General features: G+C 33.2%; 1 protein-coding gene across 4 annotated transcripts in view; it reads left to right on the forward strand.

Annotated features, from left to right (window-relative positions):
- Nucleotides 1-26,092, forward strand: part of LOC125825752 (elongation factor 1-gamma 2-like) — a 1,064,241-nt gene that overhangs the window by 296,181 nt on the left and 741,968 nt on the right. The window contains exon 1 of one of the 4 annotated variants that reach the window (XM_049505067.1): nt 19,690-19,700. The exons of the other annotated variants lie outside the window; for them this stretch is intronic. The gene's annotated coding sequence lies outside the window, so the exon portion shown is untranslated. Of the gene's footprint in view, nt 1-19,689; nt 19,701-26,092 lie in introns of those variants that run through there. 4 annotated transcript variants of the gene reach the window in all.

Genomic DNA, 26,092 nt, shown 5'->3' on the forward strand with positions numbered 1-26,092 from the left:
ATATATATATTAAGAAAAAAAATATTTAAATATCATCAAAATTATTTTCCTCAAGTACTTAAGGTTATGGAATATACCCTCATAGGATAGAATGACTAACTTCATCAGAATAGTGGTACCTCAAATTCGAACTAACTCAATGACATTAAATCACACAAAAAAAATTAAAATGCAAGACAGAAGAAAAGTAGAAGATTAAAATAATTGTGGTTGAAAAATGAGAGGAAGTTTCTCTATTTATAGTCAATAAAGGGTAGTATGAATAAATGTTTTTTGTGTCTTATCTAAATAGTCATGACCTTTTCGATAAATAACAATGCTTTGAAAAAGTCATAACTTATTGAAAAACTGATAACGACAAATTAGATCAATTAATAGATAATATATCTAAAATAGAATATAAATATATTCAATATTTAAAAATACAATGAATAACGAGAATAACGAATATAGACAAAAACTTACTGAAATAATTATAGCGAAAAGACAAGAATTAGCACATAGGCAAAGTAGACTTAACAGTAATATATTCACAGGAACTTGTAAAAAATCTATAGTAGCACAAAGGAAAACTATTTTATATCTACAGATACAGATAGAAAGTTTAGAATATAAACTTCAACACAATCTATAAATGAATAAGGAAGAATATGCCATAGACGAAAAAGTATATGAAAACTATGACGGATTAAAAATAAAGATAATATTTTCTAATCTAGGAAGAAGATACAAAAAAATAGGTGACAATATAAGTTTAATGTTAGAAAAAGAAACGGTAAAACTAGAAGATAGTTTAACTGCTATGATAAGAATAACAAAAGAAAATGAAGAAATAGATAGAAAAACGGAAATTGAAAAAATAAAACAACAAGCAAAAAAGGAAGTACAACAATTAGAAGAAGTACAAAATACTAAAATAATATAACTAGAAAAAGAGTTGGCAATGTTAAAAGAAATGTATGAAATAAAACAAAAATAAAAAGAACAAAAAACAAAATAAGCAAATGAGATAATTAAATTTAAGGAAAAATTGCAATTAGAAGATGAATTAGAAGGAAGAAAATAACCAAAATAATCTACCTGAAATAAGGATTGATGAAATAAATAACGATGATCTAGATGAACAACATTCAGAAACAAGCGAAACATATACGGAACTTTTAACAAATATAGATAATATGAAGAATTTAGAAGTAAATACAGGAGACATAGACATGGATGAAAAATCTAGTACATCAGGAATAAAAAACCCTAAAAATTTAAAATATTATAATACAAACTATGAACAATATGATAAAGAAAAAACTATATGGGATAAAAGATTGAATAAAAAATGGACACCTAAACCAATAACTAAACAACATGATTTTTTAGATTTAGACTGTGTAGCAGATATAAATAAAACAATCAAATTACGGATGGGATATATATCAAAACAATTAATAGATAACAAAATAGGAATAACAGAAATACAGGATATATAGAAAGAACACTTATAGGAACAGTAAAATTATGGCTACAAAATTTATCAGATGAAAGTTTAAAAAATCTAAGAAGAAATAAAAAATCTAATGGTGAATTAACTACTACAACTATGGAAATATTATATAAGTACGAAGTAGCTATAAGAAATGAATTTAGTAGTATGACAACAGAAGTAGAAGAACAAAATAAAGAAAAAAATCATAAATCGGAATCTAATGAAAAAATTAGCAATATGTAATATGTGTTATATAGATGAATATACATGTGCATTTAGATAATAATATTATAAAGGAACATATAGCACAGAAGAAAGTAAGGAAATAAGAAAATTATATTTTACAAAATTACCATAACCTTTTAATTCAAAAGTAATAAAAAGTTGGAATGAAGCAGGATTAACAGATACCTTAGGAGCTAGAATAAAATTCTTATAACGATAGTTTATAGAACTATGTGAAAAAATACTAGTAAAACACTTAGCATGTTGCAAAAATAAAACGGCACCCCCAATTTGATTGTACAGACAAATACTATAAAAAGAGATATAAGAAAAAATATAGATCAAAATATAAATGCAAAAAACCAAGAAGAAGGTACTATGCAAAAAACTACAAAACCAAAAGACCAAAAAGAAAACTAACGGAATGTACTTGTTATAATTGTGGAAAATTAGGACATATAGCTAGAGATTGTAAATTACCTAAAAATCCAAAGAAAAAACAAATATTAGAAATAATAATAGACAATGAAAAATATACACAAATAGAATACATAGATTATGAATTAGAAAGTGAAGATAGCATATATGAATTATCGAAAAACGAAACAGACGAAATGGAAAATAATTCAGTAATAGAATCAGATAATGAACACTATATAAATGACTGAAACATATATACAAATAATAACTAAAGGAAAATATCAGGATGAAGAATCGGCAGAACAAAAAATAATATTTGATAATAATATATTTGAACAAATAAATGGAAAAGAATTAGACCTAAGCGTAGAAAAAATATTCGAAATACCAACAATAAGAAACTGGTTTAAACGATAAAAATAAGAATATTATGTAGTAAGTCAAAGAGAATATATCATAGATTGCAAATACACCAAAGGAAAGGCTAAAATACCAATAATAAAAAAATGAATAATAAATAAAGAAATAAAAGATATTAAGGCTAAAAATCCAATTAAATATGTACATTTAGGAGGAACAAAAATACTAATAAAAGCATGTTTTAGAGAAGGAATAGATACACCCATAGAAATATACTTAGCGGATGATAGAATTATACAACCCATAGAAAAAAGTATAATAAGTGCAGTAACAGGTAACTTCATATACCAAAAATTTTAATTTATAATAAGTGTTAACTACTCAGTAGCAATAAATGATAGAAACATAGATAAATCACTAGTATTATACTGGAAAATGTCAGGGATAGAACTAGCCCCAGGAAGTAAAATATTTACAGCTAGATGTAAAAACTTATATGTTTTAACAACAAAACATAAAATAACTGCAAAAAATAAAATAAAATAAATAAAAATAGAAGATCCTTTTGAAAGGATAGTTACAGTCATAGATAATAATGAATATATTTATAATGAGATTGATATAGAAGAAGATTTAGAAATAGTAAAAGAAAGACTAAGTACATCAAAAAGAATAAACTATGAAATACCCCAAATATAATAAAAAATGAATACCTCAAGAAGAATAGATAAAACTCCACAAAAATCAATAGAAGAAGAAATAGAACCATATCATTACTACATAACGGGAGTAATGAAACAACGAAAATATCTAATATTAATAAATACATGACAAGAAGAAAACTATTTTACAAGAGAACTAGTAACAGAAGATGAGATAATTACTACTGAACAATCATACCCTGAACTACCAAAGACATTAATATATACCGAAGAAACTACAGAAAAGGAAATAATCATTGGAGGAGTACGAATAGTAATAAAGTTTAAAATATATCAAGGAGATAAAATTATCACTTTAGGAATAAGATGGTTAGAACAAGTAAAACCATATAATTTAGAGGACAAACAGTTAACAATAAATTATAATAATAAGAAGATAATAATAAAAAGAACTTTCTTATGATAAAAACATGAAAATATATATACTGGCAAAGATAATAATAGAAGGATATTACAACAGATATTATACACCAATGATAGACACAGAAGCAGAAACTATTTGAAAGACCATTTACTCCGAGAACACCAAAAAACACATTGGCTATGGAACCCCAAACCTCAACTTATGCAGATAACCTACAAAACGAGAAAAAATTATATAACCATGTTACGAGAACCTATATTGAAAATATATACAAAATCCAAACCTATTTAAATCGTAATCCTAGATCCACTACAACCAAAGAACCAAATCAAGACTACCTAACCCAAAATTACAAGGTTATAACAAGTTTTTGCTCCTGTGTCTATCATTGGTGTATAATATCTGTTGTAATATCCTTCTATTATTATCTTTGCAAGTATATATATTTTCATGTTTTTATCATAAGAAAGTTCTTTTTATTATTTTCTTTCTATTATTATAATTTATCATTAACTGTTTGTCTTCTAAATTATATGTTTTACTTGTTCTAACCATTTTATTCCTAAAATGATATTTTTATCTCCTTGATATACTTTAAACTTTATTATTATTGGTACTTCTCCAATGATTATTTCCTTTTCTGTAATTTCTTCGGTATATATTAATGCCTTTGGTAGTTCAGGGCATGATTGTTCAGTAGTAATTATCTCATCTTCTGTTACTAGTTCTCTTGTAATATAATTTTCTTCTTGTAATGTATTTATTAATATTAGATATTTTCGTTGTTCCATTACTCCCGTTATGTAGTTATGATATGGTTCTATTTCTTCTTCTATTGATTTTTGTGGAGTTTTATCTATTCTTCTTGAGGTACTAATTTTTGATGATATTTGGGGTATTTCATAGTTTATTCTTTTTGATGTACTTAGTCTTTCTTTTTACTATTTCTAAATCTTCTTCTATATCAATCTCATTATAAATATAATCATTATTATCTATGACTGTAACTATCCTTTCAAAAGGATCTTCTATTTTTATTTTATTTATTTTATTTTTTGCTGTTATTTTATGTTTTGTTGTTAAAACATTTAAGTTTTTACATCTAGCTGTAAATATTTTACTTCCTGGGCTAGTTTTACCCTTGACATTTTTCAATATAAATCTAGTGATTTATCTATGTTTCTGTCATTTATTGCTACTGAGTAGTTAGCCTTATTATACTTTTTTCTATAGGTTGTATGATCCTATCATCTGCTAAGTATATTTTTATGGGTGTATCTATTCCTTCTCTAAAACATGCTTTTATTAATATTTCTGTTCCTCCTAAATGTACTTATTTAATTGGATTTTTAGCCTTAATATCTTGTATTTCTTTATTGATTATTCGTTTGTTTATTATTGGTATTTTATCCTTTCCTTTGGTGTATTTGCAATCTATGATATGTTCTCTTTGGCTTACTACATAATATTCTTCTTTTTGTCGTTTAAACCAATTTCTCAATGTTGGTATTTTGAATATTTTTTCTACACTTAGGTCTAATTCTTTTCCTTTTATTTGTTCAAATATATTATTATCAAATATTATTTTTTGTTCTGCCGATTCTTCATCTTGATATTTTTCTTTAGTTATTATTTGTATATCTTTTTCAGTCATTGATATAGTATTCATTATCTGATAATTCATATATATACTATCTTCACTTTCTAATTCATAATCTACGTACTCTATCTGCGTATATTTTTCATCGTCTATTATTATTTCTAATATTTATTTTTTCTTTGGATCTTTAGGTAATTTACAATTTCTAGCTATATGTCCTAATTTTCCACAATTATAACAAGTACATTCCGTTAGTTTTCTTTTTGGTCTATATGGTCTTTTGGTATTGTAGTTTTTACATAGTATCTTCTTCTTGGTTTTTTATATTTATATTTTGATCTATATTTTTTGTTATATCTCTTTTTATAGTATTTGTCCGTACAACCAAATTGGGGTGCTTTTTTATTTTTGCAACATGCCAAGTGTTTTACTAATATTTTTTCCATTTTTATTTCTTCTTTATGTTTTTCACATAGTTCTATAACCATCGTTGTAAGAATTTCATTCTAGCTCCTAAGGTATCTGTTAATCCTGCTTCATTCCAACTTTTTATTACTTTTTAATTAAAAGGTTCTGGTAATTTTGTAAAAATATAATTTTCTTATTTCTTTACTTTCTTATGTGCTATATGTTCCTTTATAATAGTATTCTCTAAATGCACATGAATATTCATCTATATAACACATATTACATATTACTAATTTTGTCATTATATTCCGATTTATGATTTTTTCTTTATTTTGTTCTTCTACTTCTGTTGTCATACTACAAAATTAATTTCTTATAGCTACTTCGTATTTATATAATATTTCCATAGTTGTAGTACCTAATTCACCATTAGATTTTTTATTACTTCTTAAAGTTTTTAAACTTTCATCTGATAAATTTTGTAGCCATAATTTTATTGTTCCTATAAGTGTTCTTTCTATATATGCTGGTGTTTCCGTCATTCCTATTTTGTTATCTATTAATTGTTTTGATATATATCCTATCCATAATTGGATTGTTTTATTTATATCTGCTACACAGTCTAAATCTAAAAAATCATGTTGTTCAGTTATTGGTTTAGGCATCCATTTTTCATTTAATCTTTTATCCCATATAGTTTTTTCTCTATTATATTGTTCATAATTTTCATTATAATATTTTGGATTTAAATTTTTTGGGTTTTTTACTCCTGATGTGCTAGGGTTTTCATCCATGTCTACGTCTCCTGTATTTATTTCTAAATTCTTTGTATTATCTATGTTTGCTAAAAGTTTCGTATATGTTTAGCTTGTTTCTGAATGTTGTCCATCTAGATCATCGTCGTTTATTTCATCAATTCTTATTTAAAGTAGATTATCTTGGTTATTTTCTTCTTTTTCTTCTAGTTCTTCTTCTAATTGCAATTTTTCTTTAAATTTATTTATCTCATTTGCTAATTTCATTTTTTTTCTTTTTCTTTTTGTTTCATTTCATGCATTTCTTTTAACATTGCCAGTTCTTTTTTTAGTTCTATTATTTTAGTATTTTTTTACTTCTTCTAATTGTTGTACTTCCTTTTTTGCTTGTTGTTTTATTTTTTCAATTTTCGTTTTTCTATCTATTTCTTCATTTTCTTTTGTTATCCTTATCATAGCAGTTAAACTATCTTCTAGTTTTACCGTTTCTTTTTCTAACATTAAACATAGATTGTCACCTATTTTCTTATATCTTCTTCCTAGATTAGAAAATGTTATTTTTATTTTTAATCTGTCATAGTTTTCATATGTTTTTTCATCTATTGCGTATTCTTCTTTATTAATTTATAAGTTGTGTTGTAGTTTATATTCTAAGCTTTCTATTTGTATTTGTAGGTATAAAATAGTTTTTCTCTGTGCTACTACAAATTTTTTACAAATTCCTTCAAATATATTACTATTAAGTCTATTTTGCCTATGTCTCAATTCTTGTCTTTTTGCTATAATTTTTTCGGTAAGTTTTTGTCTATATTCGTTATTCTCGTTATTCATTGTATCTTTAAGTATTGAATATATTTATATTCTATTTTAGATATATTATCTATCAATTGATCTAATTTGTCGTTATCAGTTTTTGTGATATTGAGTTGTTTATATTTCGGATATAATTTGATTAATTTTCTTCTTATTTTGCTTAACTTTCTACTAGTATGTTTCTTATTATCCATAGCTCTGATAAAATAAGAATACTTACATAAATAACCTCACTCATCCTTAGCGAAGACTTAGATCATCGACCTCTAGTCAAGCTTATATCATGGAAGGCATATCTAGCAACACTCCAAGCTAATAATCTTCATAACATAATCACATTATTCATACATACTTTTAAAGACATGGGTATTCACTTCAATGCCTAGCTTATAAAGGCTAATGGGTATTCATCTCTTGCCTTACTTACTTTAAGATCATGGGTACTCGCCTCCACAATCACATCATATGACACGGGTACTCGCCTCCACATCATTTCATAAGGGTCATGGGTACTTGCCTCCATGTCCATTTATAATAATAGGAACGTGGGGAATCACCCCTTGTTGAATTCTAAGGAGTATGGGAAATCCCCTCATATCCTTTACATATGGAGGTCAAGGGTATTCGCCTCTAGCCTCATCATTCATTTACTATTTTAGTCTAGATTTATTTTAGGAGGGAAATCCTTTCAACCTAGAATTATTCATGTGAGTAAACCTTTCACATTCATACAATAATGCTTTGAAATTCATTGTAGGGATTATCCCTTCCATACTACAACATCAACGATCAACAATTCATAATCAAAGCTTTACTCTCAAAGCACTACATCTCATGAACATCATCTATGCTTTCCTCTCAAGAAAATAACATCATATTCATCATATATTCTTCAATCTCAAGTAATTGTAATCATAATTTATCAATCCTATTAGGAGATATCTAAACCCATAAAGTTTCCCTTCAAAGCATCAAATCTTATTTCATCAATTCTAGGTTTCAACATGAAATAAACATGGGTACATATAATTTCATCCTAGAAACATGTAATACTATCAATTCAATCATAAGAAATCATAATCCACTCAATTGGATCAACATTCATCATAACACACAACATTGGAAGATACCCTAACTAAAATTGGGGATTTAGACTTTACAATTGGGAACCTAAAGGGACTCCATGGGATAAAGGATCCCATGGATGAAAATCCATCATACCTTAGTCACAAATCCCACCAAAATCTTGAAGATTGGAGACTTGAACTTGACCTAGCTTCAATCTCTTCCTTCTTCTTCCACCTTCTACACAGAGAATATTTGAGAGAGAGTTTGGGTTTTTTTTGGGAATTGAGAGAATGACTTAATTGAGTGAATTTAGGGGTCTAAAAATACTTATATAGGTCGTCTAGGCTTGGGTAAAACGACACCACTTTGATTTAATTAAAATTGGGAAAGACCCATAAGCCCCTAAAATAACTGCCAGCCGAGGACCAACGTCGATCCGTCGTCACGACGACGGACTGTCCTACATGCCAATCGTTCGGTGGTCAGAGACTTGAATTTTTTGACTTCGACCACGGACCGTGGTTTGACTGAAGTCCGTTGGTCAGTCCGTGGTCCTGAGGTTTGAAACTTGGTTGGGTGACTAACTATGGACCACTCCTACGGTCCATGGGTCGGTCGACAGGCCGTAGGTGGCCGGTCGTGGATGGCACCTGCAGTTTCCCTGAAGCTGCAATTTTACCTATTTTGAATCCGAGGTGTTACACTATTCCCCCCTCCCCTCCCCCTTGGAATCATTCGTCCTCGAATGAGATTCTAGGCACATTTCTAAACAAAAAGACTCAAGACTAGCAGTCCATCATGCATGCAACTCATCAAAACGCACACAATCGAGGAGGAAACATTAACTCCAAGCACAACATACTCAATGCACCATAAAGGAGTAGGAACTACATCTAACAATCCAATATGCATGAATTTTTCAGATTTCTTACACTTAATGAGGAGTTACTATCTCCAAACTCAAAAGCAATGCTCAACACAATCTCATGGAGCGTAAATGCAATTTATACACAAAGTACATATTCAAGGATGAACTCTCCACTCCAAGTTAAGGCATGTTCTACAACTCATCTCATGATTTCTATAGGCAACTCATACTCAATGCACAAGAACATGAGGAATATATATCATAAAAGCCATTTTCTTTCAAAACTAAAGCTTCTTCATGAACATGCATATTAAGGAAATCATGGAAACACATAAAACACACATGACTTCAAACAAAGAAAACCAAGAGGAATTCATTACCTCTAGATAGAGTTAGAGGAAAAATATGAGGATATCGGGACATTATATAAGCCTCGGCCTCCCATGTAGCACCTTCAACTAGATGGTTTCTCCATAACACTTTCACGGAAGAAAACTCTTTGTTCCTCAATTTCTTAACTTGCTGGTCCAAGATCATAACCGAAACTTCTTCTGAAGAAAGGTTCTATTTCACTCCCAACCTTTCTAGGGGGACTATGCATATGGGATCTCCAACACTATTTTTCAACATAGATACGTGAAAAACCACAGGCACCGATGCCAATTCATTTGGCAAATAAAGCTCATATGCAGCCTTAACAACACACCTCAAAATTTGATATGGGCCTACAAAACGGGGTCTAAGCTTCCCTTTCTTGCCAAAACTCATTAAACCATTCATGGGTGAGTGATACGCTCAAATTACACCTCCCTAAAGAAGCATAAGCGATCGTTATCAAGTAAAGAATCCAACTTGTAGGTTGGGGTCGATCCCACGAGGAAAATGGTTTAGACCTTACTTTAACCAACAATTATATTCAATTAGTCAAATTACCTCCAGAAACAAGTAATTAAATAGGGGGGGGGGGGTTTGTGAAACAAATTGTAAGAATTCAATAAGTAATCAATAAACAAAAGTCAATTTTTGTTGTTATCAAGATGAGAGAATTAACTAGGGTATACGTGTTCCCCACAAGCTCATAACACAGTAATCCTAGTAATAACAATCCTTTCCTAGTATATCAGATGCAAAGTGGTAAGTTATGTATCTCTAAATCCTTGATCCGACATCTAGAAAATTTCACCCCGCATATTGATCCTGCTACGTGTGTATAATTTACTAACCCTTACCTATACCTCATATTAGCCATCATAATCGATGTTTGGCTTAGTTCTTACTTCGCACCAATTGACACTAGACTATTAGATAGTATCATAATAAATCTATGTTGATAATTCTTTTCTTGTTAATTACCTCCTTGGTCCGACAAGTAGTAACAAGGCGAGTTCTAACGTTGGCCACCGTTAAAAAGACTTCTAAATGAAAGATTATCAATGCATACGAAATACTAGTCACGAATTGCTTATTTACTATTCTTACTTTGTTAATCGCTCATGGTTCCCACAACCCTAGTTGTGGATTTAGTTACCCATATTAGCAAGAACACAATTCATAGGTTTAGACGAAGAAATCATGAATTTACGTAAGGAGAATAATAAACCCAGAAATTCAACTTGAATTGCCAAACCAAAATCTTCAAACCGAACTTAGGAAATCAATAATTGCTAGGTTTGCAAATTAATCTCCCAAGTCACAAAGTAAAACTAGAATAATGATATCTAACCCCCAAAAATGAGGTTTACATACCCTATTTATAGAAAACAAGTCCTAAGTTAAAAAGGAACCAAATTAAGGAAAGTTTGTTTAGGCACGCGTCTTCATTCCACGAGATGACTCACGGACCGTCAATGGATCTACGGTCCGTGAGTCCCTTCTGTCAGCCAGGACTTGGAAAATATTTCAGCTTCCATCAATCAACTTATCTGAAGCAAACGATGGAAATGCAGTATCGACCGTAGATCGATCTACGTTCCGTCAATCCCCCTACGTAGCTTCACACTTAGAATCTTCAAAAATCAGGTACTAGAACCCCCGCAGTATCAATCTACGGATCAACAGTACGATTCGTGAATCAATCTACGGACTGTCAATGGCCACCGTGGTTCCATACTTGGTCAGATTTCCCTGATTTGCTTTTCTTGCCTTGCCTGCTGATCTACGACCATCACTTATCGACCGTCAATGGACCTAAGGTCCGTGGATCACTTTCGTGAAAGCACTTTTTTTGCATTTCTTTCAGCTGTCTCTTTACTTTTGCACCTGCACATCTTTCCTGCAAAATATGATAGAAATACATAAAAACCAATACAAAAAAGGCCCTAGACACACACAACTTGTAAGTGAAATGTATTAGAAATACCGTAAACTCACGGTATATCAACACCCTCAACTTAAATTCATTGTTTGTCCTCAAGCTACGCACTAAGACTCTAAACGACACTCGTAAAGTAGCAAGCATTTCAAGCACAAGCAATCACATGGCTCTCTACCCCACTCTCTTTGTGGGTACACAATTTGTTCTCTTAGACTCGATAAGCTAATTCATGCGGATCAAACCATGACAATGATCGACCAACCAACACAACATACACTGTCTCACTATCACCAAGGTACCAATGTTTCGACAATGAACTAAGAGCCCTTACTTCAAACGAAATCCCTTTTCTTTCACACAATGACTTATGAATTTGAGTACAAGGATTCATTCAACACTCACACTCAGAAATAACTTCAAGTATAACTAGTGCTCAGTACCATAGGCTTGTCCTTATTTTCACTGCTTAGACTCTCCAAACTAGACTCTAGGATCACTATAGGACTTTCTTGGCTTGTAACGTAGGCTCAGGGTCAGGTGTGGTACATATGGGTATTTCGTAGTGACTTTCTGCCCTCCTTGACATTACACTAGGCTTTTAACCTCTTTTTGCCCTATTTTTGCCATCCTATCATTTTACCTTCTTTCCCTTAATTTTCTTCAACCACGGATGTGACTTTAGACTTTGTAGCTCTATCTACTTTTATTTTATTGTTTTATTTTAGCTTTCAACAAGTCACATCCTTTCCTCTCTTTTTCAACATCAAACTCTTTACATATCCATTTTTCTTTCAGTTTCCTCTTTCATAGACACCCTCAACTTATGAATTTTCCATTGGTTGAGATGCACAATACCCGATGTCGGGTCAGGGCCAAGATTGAAGTTACTTTTTACATTATCCACCCTCAACTTAGGTTTTTGGCCTAAGTCGAGGTGCACATGTCCAAGGAGGGATCGGGGCCAATATAGTCGATTATAGGAAGGTCAGTTCGGGGTTTATAAATAAATGATTTAATTTTAGACTCAAAGTATTTGGATCAAAGGGAGCATTTATTTCATTTGGTTGGATCCTTCTTTTTGGCAATTTGTGGACTTACCAGAACAATGGCTATGATCACTTCCTAACCTCTAGATTGAATTGTCTTAGCAGGACTAACCAGGCAAGTTCTAGTTTTGCACAAAAATTGTTTGAACACTCAACTATTCTCACACACTCTTGGCACATAGTTTCATTATCAGATTACCAGTTCAAGTTTCGGCTTAAGTCATGCCATCAAGTTGATTCATTATCATGTTATACTCGAAGCCAACACATTCAACTAATCGTAGCCTACAAATTCTAGCACACATCACAAAATCTGACGGGTATCATTTTTCATAAGTCATCATGCTTCTACACATACGATCCTATGCTAATTCTAGCCAACACTAAAAAAACAAAACTAACACTTAAACACCTATCTAAATTAATAAATAGAATCAACTAAAACACAGAACTGCTAGATGGAAACAAAAACCTATTATTGGCTAGATTTACATCTTAGGTTGCCTTCCAAGCAGCGCTTGATTTAACGTCGCGGCACGACGCCGGTCTCTTGATTACTGAGACTTCATCAAGATGGTAGGCCTCAATCACTTCTTGCACACTCTCAGCATTTCCCAAATAGACCTTGATCCTTTGCCCAATTACCATGAACCTTGTTCCTTTCGTATTCTCAAGCTCAATCGCTCCATGGGGGAGCACTTTTGTGAGCGAAAATGGCCCAGTCCATTTGGACTTGAGTTTGCATGGAAACAAGTGGAATCTAGAGTTGAATAGAAGCACAAGATCACCAATCACAAATTCTCGCTTTTCAATTCTTTGATCATGGTACCTCTTCATCTTCTCTTTTACAAGGCTTAACTTTCATAAGCTTTTAGGCGAAACGCATCAAGCATATTCATGCCATTCATTCTCTGATTAGATGCGGCGCCCCAATCCAAATTTAGTTTCTTCATTGCCCACATTGCCTTACGCTCTAATTCTACTGGTAAATGACAAGACTTCCCATACATAAGTTGGTAAGGAGACATACCTATGGGAGTCTTGTAGGCAGTGCGGTAGGACCATAGAGCATCATCAAGCTTCCTTGACTAATCCGTTCTGTTAGCATTCACTGTCTTCGCCAAAATCTGTTTAATCTCTCTGTTGGACACTTCAACTTGCTGATATACCGTGAGTTTACGGTATTTCTAATACATTTCACTTACAAGTTGTGTGTGTCTAGGGCCTTTTCATATTGGTTTTTATGTGTTTTATCTTGTTTTGCAAGAAAGGTGTTCAGGCGCGGAAGTTTAGAGACAGCTGAAGGAAATGCAGAAAAAGGCATCCACAGAGGTCATCTATGGACCGTAGGTCCATTCACGGTCCGTAGGTGATGACCGTAGAACAGCAGGCATGGTGTTGAGGACAAATCAGGGAAATCTGACCAAGTGTGGAACCACGGTGCTCATTGACGGTCCGTAGATTGATCTACGGACCGTACTGTTGATCCGTAGAGTGAGACTGCGAGGGTTCTAGTACCTGATTTTTGAAGATTCTAAGTATGGAGCTACGGAAGGGATTGACGGACCATAGATCGATCTACGGTCCGTGCTGCTGGTCCGTCGTTTGCTTCAGAGAAGCTGATTGTTGGATGCTGAAATATTTTCTAAGTCCCGAGTGACGGAAGGGACTTACGGACCGTAGATCCATCGACGGTCCGTAAGTCAGTCTCGTGGATCGAAGACGCATACCTGAACAAAACTTTCCTTAATTTGTTTCTTTTTTTATTTAGGATTTGTTTTCTATAAATAGGACATGTAAACCTCGTTTTTGGAGGTTAGACACTATTATTCTATTTTTTCTTTGTAACTTTGGAGATTAATTTGCAACCCTAGCAATTATTGATCTCCCAAGTTCGTTTTGAAGATTTTGGCTTTGCAATTCAAGTTAATTTTCTGGGTTTATTATTCTCTTTACGTAAGTTCATGATTTCTTCATCTACAATTATGAATTGTGTTCTTGCCAATATGAGTAACTAAATCCACAACTAGGGTTGTGGGAACCATGATCAATTAACAAAGTATGACTAGTAAATAAGCAATTCTTGACTAGTATTTTGCATGCATTGATAATTCTTTCGTTTAGAAGTCTTTTTAACGGTGGCCAACGTTAAAACTCGTCTTGTTACTACTTGCCGGACCAAGGAGGTAATTAACAAGAAAAGAATTATCAACATAGATTTAGTGTGATACTATCTAATAGGCTAGTGTCGATTGGTGCGAAGTAATAACTAAGCCAAACATCGATTATGATGTCTAATATGAGGTAAAGGTAAGGGTTAGTAAATTATACACACGTAGCCGGACCAAGGTGCGGGGTGAAATTCTCTAGATGCCGGACCAAGGATTTAGAGATACCTAACTTATCACTTTAATGTAATACACTAGAAAAGGATTGCTATTACTAGGATTACTGCGTTATGAGATTATGGGGAACACATGTACCCTAGTTATTTCTCTTATCTTGATAACAACCAAAGTTGAGTTTAATTATTGATTACTTATTAAGTTCTTACTATTTATTTCACACAAGCACAACCCCCCTTTTTATTACCTGCTTCTGGAAATAATTTGACTAATTGAATATAATTGTTGGTTAAAAGTAAAGTCTAAACCATTTTCCTCGTGGGATCGACTCAACCTACAAGTTGGGTTCTTTACTTGATAACGATCGCTTATGCTTTGAAAGGAGGTGTAATTTGAGTGTATCAAATTTTGGCGCCACTGCCGGGGAATCTGGCTTTTAGATTTAGTTTTAACTACAATATTGAACATTAGTCAAATATTTCCTAATTTTACTTTTTTTTCTTTGTTTTTGTCTCTCTCAGGTTCCGACTCTAGTGTATGCCAAGTACACGGAGCCAAGGCGAACCACTTACTCCGTACGATCCAGAGTTGAACAGAACTTTGCGAAGAATGAACAATCAAGGACTTCCAGTTCGTCCTATCGGAGGAAATCTAGATGAAGCAGTTGAGTTACAGCATCCAAGAGTAGTTGGTGGGGAAACCGGGGTCTAGCTGAAAATCAATTGGGAGATGCAGTGAGAGTGCATGGTCCACCAGGCCCACAATACCATGACAACTATCGGGGCAACGTCTACATAGCAGACTCCGATGGACCCATCGTCCCTACCTCCAGGGCACACATTTGTGGTGACTAGTATTTGATGCAGATGCTTACAGCAAGAGGCTTATTTTCAGGATCGTCATCAGAGGATCTACATGCTCACTTAGCCAAGCTCAGGGTGGTTTGCAAAAGTTGTGTAGGTAGACCAGACTTGGATATGAACGTCATTGGGTTACAGTGTTCCCTTGTCACTGACAGGCGATGCTGCAGTATGGTTCACTGAGCTTCCTTATAACTCAATTTTCACATGGGACCAACTAGCAGAGGTATTTAAAGCAAAGTACTATCCAGTGTCTAAGAAGCTCAATCACAAAGATCGGATCAACAATTTTGTGGCATTACCTGGAGAGTCTGTGAGTAGCTCGTGGGACAGATTCACTGCTTTCGTAAGAAGTGTCCCAAATCACCATATTGACGATGAGTCACTGAAGGAATACTTCTACCGAGGACAGGATGATAACAATAAAGTGTACTTGACACTATTGCTGGAGGTTCATATGGTGATTGTACATACGCACAGATTGCTATAAAATTGGAGAGGATCTCTCGCAACAATAAAGTGTGGAGCACTAGGAGGTCAGATACTGGGAGAAACACATTTGCTGTTCATAATGCTACTGTTAACTTGCAGATGATATTCGTGAGGAGATGGCTCAGATGAGGACAGAGTTGGGGTTGGTATTGAAGCATGTGAGTGGAGGAGCAGAAAAGGTAAATGCTGTAAATTACTTAACTAGAACTCCACCACCAGTTGAGGAGTGTTACTATGAAGAGGACACTTATGCGGTGAACGATCAGACGGGGGGTTTCCGACCAAATGCCCAAGGATCCAACACGGAAAATTGGCGCCAAGGTCAAGGGAACCAAGGTCGGAACTATGGAATTTACAACCTAGAGGGTCACTATGTCCAAGATGGGAACTTCAATCGCGACAACAACTACAACAGGAACAACTATGGCAACAGAAACGATCGGGTTGGACCCTATGTTCCTCCTCAAAATCGGGAATCTGGTGCTAGGGAAGTTGGAGGTAATATGACGCGTATTGAAGATATGCTGCAGAAGATGATGAGAAGGTTTGATGCTACTGATGAGAATGTGAAAGAGATGAGAAACGACTTATCTGGTATTGATCAATAGGTTGATGCCCATACAGTGTCAATAAAGCATCTAGAGCAGCAGATGACGCAGTTGTCTACTACAGTGAACCCACGTCAACCTGGCACTCTTCCTAGCAACACCATCCAGAATCCAAAGAATGATGGTCATTGTATGGCAATTACTACTCGAGGAGGTAAGCAAACCATAAATCCACCTATGCCGTCTGTGGTGGATACCAAGATTAGAAAAGAAGATGATGTGGTGGAAGTTAGAGAGGAATCTGAGGTTGTGACAGAACAAGAAGTGGAAATACCTCAGAAAGTGGTCCCCATACCTAGACCTCCACCACCTTTCCCTCAAAGGTTAGTGAAGAAGACTGAAGATGGTAAATATCGCAGGTTTATCACTATGTTGAAACAACTTTCTATCAATGTCCCTTTGATAGAAGCCTTGGAGCAAATGCCTGGATATGCAAAATTCATGAAAGATATGGTGACAAAGAAAAGATCTGTGAGTTTTGAAGATGATGATAGATTGCAGCATTGTAGTGCTATTGCTACAAGATCTCTGGTGCAGAAGAAGGAAGACCCTGGTGCGTTCACAATCCCATGTACTATAGGGTTATTACACTTTGCTAAGGCATTGTGTGATCTTGGTGCGAGCATCAACCTCATGCCTTTATCGATTTACAAGAAGTTGGGTTTAGGGGATCCAAAGCCCACTGCAATGCGGTTACCAATGGCTGATCGGACTGTGAAGAGGCCCATAGGTGTGCTCCATGATGTGCTAGTGAAAGTAGAGTGTTTCATCTTTCCGGCGGATTTTGTGATCCTTGACTGTGAGGTTGATTTTGAGGTTCCCATCATCCTTGGGAGACCATTTCTTGCCACAGGGCGTGCATTGGTTGATATGGAAAAAGACAGATGAAGTTCAAACTGAACAATGAAGAAGCAACTTTCAATATCTGTAGATCCATGAAGCAGTATGGTGAGATACAAACAGTATCTGCTATAACTTACAGAGTGGAGAGTGAGTCAGAAGTGCAAATTGAAGAGCGATTAGGTGTTGAGGCACTAGCAGCAGTCATGATGAATTTTGGTAGTGATGGTATTGACGAGTATAATGAGTTGGTAGCCGCACTTGATAAGTGTGAATACCGATCCAAACCAAAGAAGTATGAGCTAGACATGAAGAATCGCGAGTCCCCACCCACAAGACCATCTATTGTGGAGGCACCGAAATTGGAGCTTAAAGCTCTACCACCGCACTTCAGGTATGTATATTTAGGCGAAGAGAATACTTTGCCGGTCATCATTGTAGCAGATTTGAATGCAAGGAAAGTAGAGTGCTTGGTGACTGTATTAAAGAGGTTCAAGCGAGCGATTGGGTGGACTATTGCAGACATTATTGGGATTCCCCCCGGTATCTGTTCTCACAAAATCCAACTCATGCCAGATCATAAGCCCAGTGTTGAGCACCAGAGAAGATTAAATCCACCTATGCAAGAGGTAGTCAAAAAGGAGATCATCAAGTGGCTGGATGTGGGAGTTATTTATCCCATCTCAGATAGTAATTGGGTATGTCCTGTGCAGTGTGTACCAAAGAAAAGTGGTATGACTGTGGTTCCAAATGAACGAAATGAGCTTGTTCCCATGAGGCCTGTCACTGGATGGAGAGTTTGCATGGATTATCGGAAGCTGAATGCGTGGACAGAGAAAGATCACTTTCCTATGCCATTCATGGACCAGATGTTAGATAGGCTTGCAGGAAAGGGTTGGTATTGTTTTCTTGATGGGTATTTAGGCTACAATCAAATTTCTATAACTCCTGAAGACCAAGAGAAGACCACCTTTACTTGCCCATATGGGACCTTTGCTTTCAAACGGATGCCATTCGGATTGTGTAATGCTCAAGCGACTTTCGAGAGATGTATGATGTCGATATTTTCTGATATGGTGGAGGACACTATTGAAGTGTTCATGGATGATTTTTCACTTGTAGGTGATTCGTTTGATCATTGTCTAGAACATCTGGCCGAGGTGCTCAAAAGATGTGATGACTGCAACTTGGTGTAGAATTGGGAGAAATGTCATTTCATGGTAAAAGAAGGTATAGTGTTGGGTCATCGAATTTCAGAGAAAGGTATTGAGGTTGATAGAGCTAAAGTCGAGGTAATAGAAAAACTTCCACCACCCATCTGTGTAAAAGGTGTTAGAAGTTTTCTTGGGCATGCAGGTTTTTATAGGAGATTCATCAAAGATTTCTCAAAAATTGCACTTCCCTTGTGCAAACTGCTCGAAAAGGAGAATAAGTTCTGTTTTGATGATGCTTGTCTTAGAGCATTTGGAGAGTTGAAGGAAAAGTTGGTTACAACACCTATCATTATTTCACCAGATTGGGGACAACCGTTTGAGGTAATGTGTGATGCGAGTGGAGTGGCGCTTGGTGTAGTATTGGGTCAAAGGCGTGAGAAAATTCTTCACCCTATTTACTATGCTAGAAAAGCTCTGAATGTGGCCTAAAAGAATTATACAGTGACCGAACAAGAACTTCTTGCGGTGGTTTTTGCATTTGAAAAATTTCGTTCCTACTTGCTTGGTACTAAGGTCATCGTGCATACTGACCATTCTGCATTGAGGTATTTGATGGCGAAAATGGATGCAAAACCACGATTGATTAGATGGGTATTGTTGCTGCAAGAGTTTGATTTTGTGGTAAAAGATAGAAAGGGAACCGAAAATCAAGTTGCCGACCACTTGTCCAGATTAGAGGAAGAGGCCATGCTAAAGCTTGGAGATAGGGCTGAAATTAATTATGCTTTTCCAGATGAACAGGTATTGGCTGCTTCTAATGATTTGATTCCTTGTTTCGTAGGTTTTGCTAATTATTTGGCAAGCGATATTGTGCCACCCGATTTGTCTTTTCACCAAAGAAAGAAATTTATGCATGATGTGAAGAAATTCTTTTGGGATGAACCTTGTTTGTATCGTAGTTGTGCTGATGGGATTATTCGTAGCTGTGTGCCTGAGGTTAAAATGCTGAGTGTACTTGAAGCATGCCATTCATCACCCGTTGGTGGGCATCATAGTGGTATTCAGACTGCACATAAGATTTTGCAGTGCAGATACTATGGCAACCGATCCAAGTTAGTATGTCGGAACGCAACACCCGATCCATTCAACAAGAAACAATCACAATCACAATCACAAGTACATTCTCATAATCATACAATAAAGTCATGATTCAATGGCATTTATCGATCATATATCCTCATTTACAACAAGTATGATCAATAATTTAACATCCATATACATACATACATGTGTCATAATGAAGCAAGACAAACATACATAACACAATCATAGAATCACAACCATCACCTACCTCGAAACAAGCTTGAAACCCTAAGAAACTTGATCCTTACCTTTCCGAATTTGTTCCGCTTGTTCTTGGTCTACAAACAATCATAATAATATGGAAATCAATAAACAATCACTAATTACCAGGATTACCAACAATTCTATCAACCCTAGATCATACTCATAATTCCAAGTACCCAAATTAGGGTTGTTTCCACCATAGATTCTAGATCAAAAACCCTCCTCCTCCTCCATTGATAATTACCCATTAGATTACGTTCTACGGATCAAAAAATGGATTCGCGGAGTTAAAATCTTACCTTTAGCCTTAAGAATGGTGGAAAATCGTCAAGAAATGACATGGGTTCATTCCTTAGCTCTCAAATTCAAAAATTAGAGAATAAAACATTTTTGGGGTTTATTTACGACTTTAAGTCACGTTTGGCCCGCCATAACGGTCCTCACCCCGCTACAGCGACCCCTCCCTGGCGACCAAAATCACTGCAAAAGCGGCATGCACAAAACAATGAGCTATTTTAATAATTCCAACACCCCCATTTCAAAACACAACTTCAACCAACAACACCCATAAATTACCCGTTCACGCTAAGATCAATTTTGGGTGTTCTATTCGCCCGAATTCAATTCTGTAAAGTCGTACGAGTTCCTTAACACGTTAGCTATCAACTCATGTAATCAAAATCATATTTAAACCACCCGATTGTTACTAGATTTCCTACACCTTAATGACTCCGATTTCATCTAAATCTGGACTAGGTTGGGAAATTTCACGTTACTACGAAAAAGTTTTCCCACCCCAAATTTTTCCCCGTTGGCTTTTCTTTAACGACCTAACCCGATCGTTACATTCTTCATTGTGTGACACCCTGAAAAGTTAAATTAACTTTTCAATGAAATACCCTTTGACCTTTTATTGTTTCTTGAAGTTTCAATCGATGTTGCCACTTTAGCATGTTACTATATAATAGTCATTCGACAATACAGTGCATGTATAGAAAATCGATTGAATTAATTGAATAATAAACTTGTATACACAAGCCGGCTATTGCACTAACCATATTTGGTAGTGACTGTAAATGTGTGTATAAATTTAAACATGAACTCGAGTTAACATTTTTAAGAGTATGAGAGATCAAATAAATAGTATTTTGAGTAATAGTATTCTAATATAAGTAGTGAATTCCTTCCAAGTGTGATTGGATTCCTATGTGGGGTTTGAAAAACCTTAAGGTTAAACTCTTGATGCTAACATATCGCACGAACAATTTATTGTATGAATTGTGTGACTAGTTGATGTTGTATTGACTTGGGTCTTGTCCATCATGTGCGAAGTGGAGGATGTAAGTTTTGGGTCGTGAGTCGCCCATGTGGACTGACCTAACCCGATCCAAGAAGTTGTCTCAGAAGATACAAGAACTAATTATATCTTATTTGAGAAAGAAAGGAAAAGCAGTTTGATAACTGAAATACTTTCCAACCCTTCCTAATAAAAGAATTTCTTCCTTTACAGAAAAAGACAACGTAAAAAATAATATGTAAAGAGAACACAAACAAAAACGGAAAAAGAAAACTCAATGGTCTTTAAAGTCACATAAAATATATATAGGGATTCATGAGAGATTTTATCTAGTTAAACTTGAACACAAAAATTTGAACTTATGAGTTCAAGGGAACAATTTTTTTTTATATAGCTAAACTATTAACTCCTCCATGAACATTAAAGTCACATAAAAATATATATAGTCAAAAGTTGAGACATATAATTATTTGTCACAACAACCAACGATTTCTTTAAAAATCAAATTAAGAGTATATGATATAATTATAGCTCTCTAATCTAGAGAATTTTTCAAGACACTCATGGAGCAGATTTCGTTCTTTTGGAAGATGTGCACATCTTTGTTGTTCTCATCCTCTTTTCTTCTATGACCTTGGGGTCATTACTCTCTCTCATTCGTTAGGATCTATAAGGCCTTCTAGGGATAACTACATTTCTCCCTCTTGATATCACGGATCCTCTTGCTAGTGCTCGTGTGGATTTATCTTTAAGTCGAATTGTCCTATAATACACTAAAGTACAATAATAATTAACAACAACAATAACAATTTAAAATGTGTTAATAAATGAAAATTAATTATTTTTATGCATGCAAGACGCAATTACCTTGACGATGATGCAAGTTGATGCGATTCTACAGGTTGCAAAGTCTTGGCTAAATGACTTGTGATTTCTTGATCAACTTCTTGACTAAACTCAACAAATCCATGGATCAATGTCTATAACAGTAAATATAAAATAGTTTTAGCATTTTGCAAACTATAGTTAAGACTCCTTAATCTAAACATTCAAAAGTCAAATGTATATCCATATCATTAACTTAATTATCACACAATTATTATGTAAATACTATGCACACTTATTTTTCAGATAAGACTACGTTAGTATTAAAATATCAAGTGATAAAATATAAGTAAATGCTTCAACATACTAACCTCATTGTCAGCAACACTTGTTAATCCATGAGTTTTTGATGAATCATCTCCATCTGAATCGTTAGATATGATTATAAAATTTAAAAATCATTAAAATAAAACTTGAAAAAATGATAAGTTACCATAAATTTTCAAACAATCACGATATTTCTTATTTAGAAAAACATTAGACTCTTTAATTATATGGTTTTAGAATATAAAATGATAATCTTGTTATTTATGATCTTTACAACTGTTTTTATGATAAATAAATGAAGATATCTATTGAAAAATCTAACAAATTTAGCAATTGCACAAATTAATTGATTGTTTTATTGTTTGGCCTATGTTATTTCACATTATAAGATTGTTTGTTAAATTTGTATAAAATGTTTAAACTTGACTAGTTTCGAGAAAGGAAAAAACATAAGAAGCCTTGACCATAGTAATACGTGAAATACTGCAAATTAGAATATATTTTAATCAGTTTTAGATCAAATTCACCTTGTCATTATACATGCATCTAAGAATTTAGTACAAAAGAGGAGAGGGGGATAAACATTGATCAAATCTCAATAAAAAAAAAGCAGCAAAACAATGACCGTATCATATAGTTTACTATAGCCTATAACGATATACAAGATGAACAAAAATCTTCAATAATAAGACTGCATTTATGAAAATGAAAGAAAAATATATAAGGCGCTTCTTTTATTTTATATATATTTTTTTAGTTCTTGATTAATATACAATTGTCATGGAGGATGTCATATGTTAAAAATATTATTGTGGAATATCACACACAAATATTGTTGTATTGGTTTTTATATAAAGTATTTTGATTTCATTTAATCCCCTTATTATTTTGGGTTTGAAAATTAATAATAATTTTAATTTATTATAAATATGAAATGTGAATAAGTTTTTACTCGTAATAAACCTCTTGATCATAAATAATCAATAGAAAAAAAATGAATCGAAAAGTATATACATATATATATATTATTATTATTTTTTTATTTTTTCATACCAACGCATATATGTTGTCTCAATTACTATTAGTATGAATTGTAACATATTTACTTTTTGAATAATTTAAAATTTCTTGCTAATGTTAGATTCTTCTTAACTAGTCATTTTTGTGCAACACATTTATTTTTTGTTCACATTATGTTTTGGAAAACGTTTATTTTGTTTTCACATTATTCGTAGAAATTAATCAAATTATTTTTAAAAATCTTATATTGATGATTAATTTAAATATACTAAGCATAACTTTGAATGTTACATAGATATAGGTGATATGATATTTAAATTTTTGTAAAACCATCTGATTTGTCAATTCTAAAAGGTATTATTTTTCTTATCTCAAAATATTAAGATCGTTAAATTAAATTTTCTTTTTTCTAAATTTTGAATTTAAGATCCAAGGGTTCCTTATCATTCAAAGGGTGAAGAGGGTATCTTTTTTCAAATCCAAAGAGTTGAATTACATGATTTGATTAAAATTTACTCATCTCAATATAATAACTTATGGTTGACGATTTAAGATGTGAAGATTCATTCTCATTTAAAAGGGGAAAAAGACTATTATCATCACCAATCAAGAAATCTTAAATCCTTAGAACAACAATCTCACATAGTTGACCAAATTTTGTTAGATATATGTTTTTTTTCTTAAACAATAGTTAAATAATTTTCAAGATTTTATAATTAATAAATTAGAATACAATACCACATAATGAAATCATAACATCAGTTCCATAACTTATAAGAATTTTATAATATAAAAAATGAAGCCTACAATAATTTTAAAAGCTAGTGTTGAAAAATTTACCTTGAACATTGTTGTTTGTACCCATGGATAAACTCATTTTCTAAATGAATTTTGATGGCCTAATAAAAAATCACGAAAAACTAATTAATTTTGATGATTTTAATAGGAAAGATGTATATAAACAGATGTGTGTGTACATAAATAAATAATTGTATTTCTGCGGTTCATAAAAAGAGAGAAGGATATTTAAATGAAAACACCCATACCTTTCACGAGAAAGTCTGAAATGGAAAAAAGTGAAATGAGTTACATCTTTCACAAATTTATAATGAATATTTGTTTCTAATGGAGATTACCATAATTTTCGTCATATTTCACTTATAATTTTAATTAATTATTAATAAAATACAATAAAAGTCACAGTTATTAATCAATGTCTTAAATTAAATATAAGACGATCTAATCTAAACATTAATTCTATAAAATCAAAAACACTGTATGATAAATATGGTAAATTAATTATAAACTTTCTAGTTATTGTGTTACGGTATGAATATACAATAGAACATTTAGATATCTATGGCATCAAAAATATATCAAATTCTTATAATTAAAGTTTGTCGGAAAATATTAAAGTTGACCAAATTTCTTTAAAAGAGTATATATCTAAAATTTATATTTGATTTGTGATGCCATAATTCATCAAAAAAATTTAAACACTATATTTTCACCATAAGTGCTTACAACTCCACCCCACCCTAATGCACCAAAAACAAAGATTTGAAAATGTTTGGCCTCTTAGATTTGATTCACTTCTTATAAGGCTGAGTTATTATATTTCATGGATAAAATACAAAATGTATCTCATTTAAATGACGAGAGAAAAACTCAATTAGGGAGTTCATGATAAAAGATTATTGGAATTCAATTAATTATTACACAATTTGTAAATAATTATTAATCATACATAGTATAATTTCTCTCAGTCACTACCTTACAGCTTCAATTATAACTTTCATATCTTCAGAAGAAGATTAATACTATTCATTTTTTCTATAACTAGTATCACGATCCAAAAATCAAATGTGATGACACATGTCATAACCCACGAGGACAAGTCAACCTAATCAACCCACTACAAGGGAAAATGCAGAAGTAAGAACAAAATTAAGGTCTCTTTGGATTCATCGTCGGTATCAGTGCTCAACCAAGGGAGGGAAGTTGATTAGAGAGATGCTGACCAACGACTATGGGTGGCTGGCCGACGGTCAGGTTGGGCATTAAACTAGGGTTTAGTGATCATTGGTTAATCAGTCACAACCCAGACTGTTGTGATTGGCACCCACACTAACCCTCAAATGGGAGAACCATTAATACTAATTAGCTAGCCAACTTTAATCAAAATACTGAGGCATTTAAGTTACGGAAGCAAGTATGCTAAGAAAAGAACAAACATAGGGAGTGCCCATAAACTCCAACAAAAGTCTAACAACTAAACAATGCGGAAGTATCACCTAGAACCTGAAAGTCAATGTACAAAAACTCTAACAAAATCCATAAGTCTAAACAAGAATGGTTACAACCCTAACCTAATGCATTAATAACTAACTAGAAAGTCTAAGTCCGAATGAAATGGACTGAGCAAAAAGAGAACTCATGGCAGCCTTGAAGAACTGGCTCACCCTTGAATTCGAACGATCACTGATCTTCTAAGTGAGGTCTGTCAAAAGTCGCCTGAAGAAGCCCTGTACTCC

This window comes from Solanum verrucosum, unplaced genomic scaffold (genome assembly GCF_900185275.1).
Source record: "Solanum verrucosum unplaced genomic scaffold, falcon-dt-bn FXZP01000003.1, whole genome shotgun sequence".
Lineage (NCBI taxonomy): Eukaryota > Viridiplantae > Streptophyta > Magnoliopsida > Solanales > Solanaceae > Solanum > Solanum verrucosum.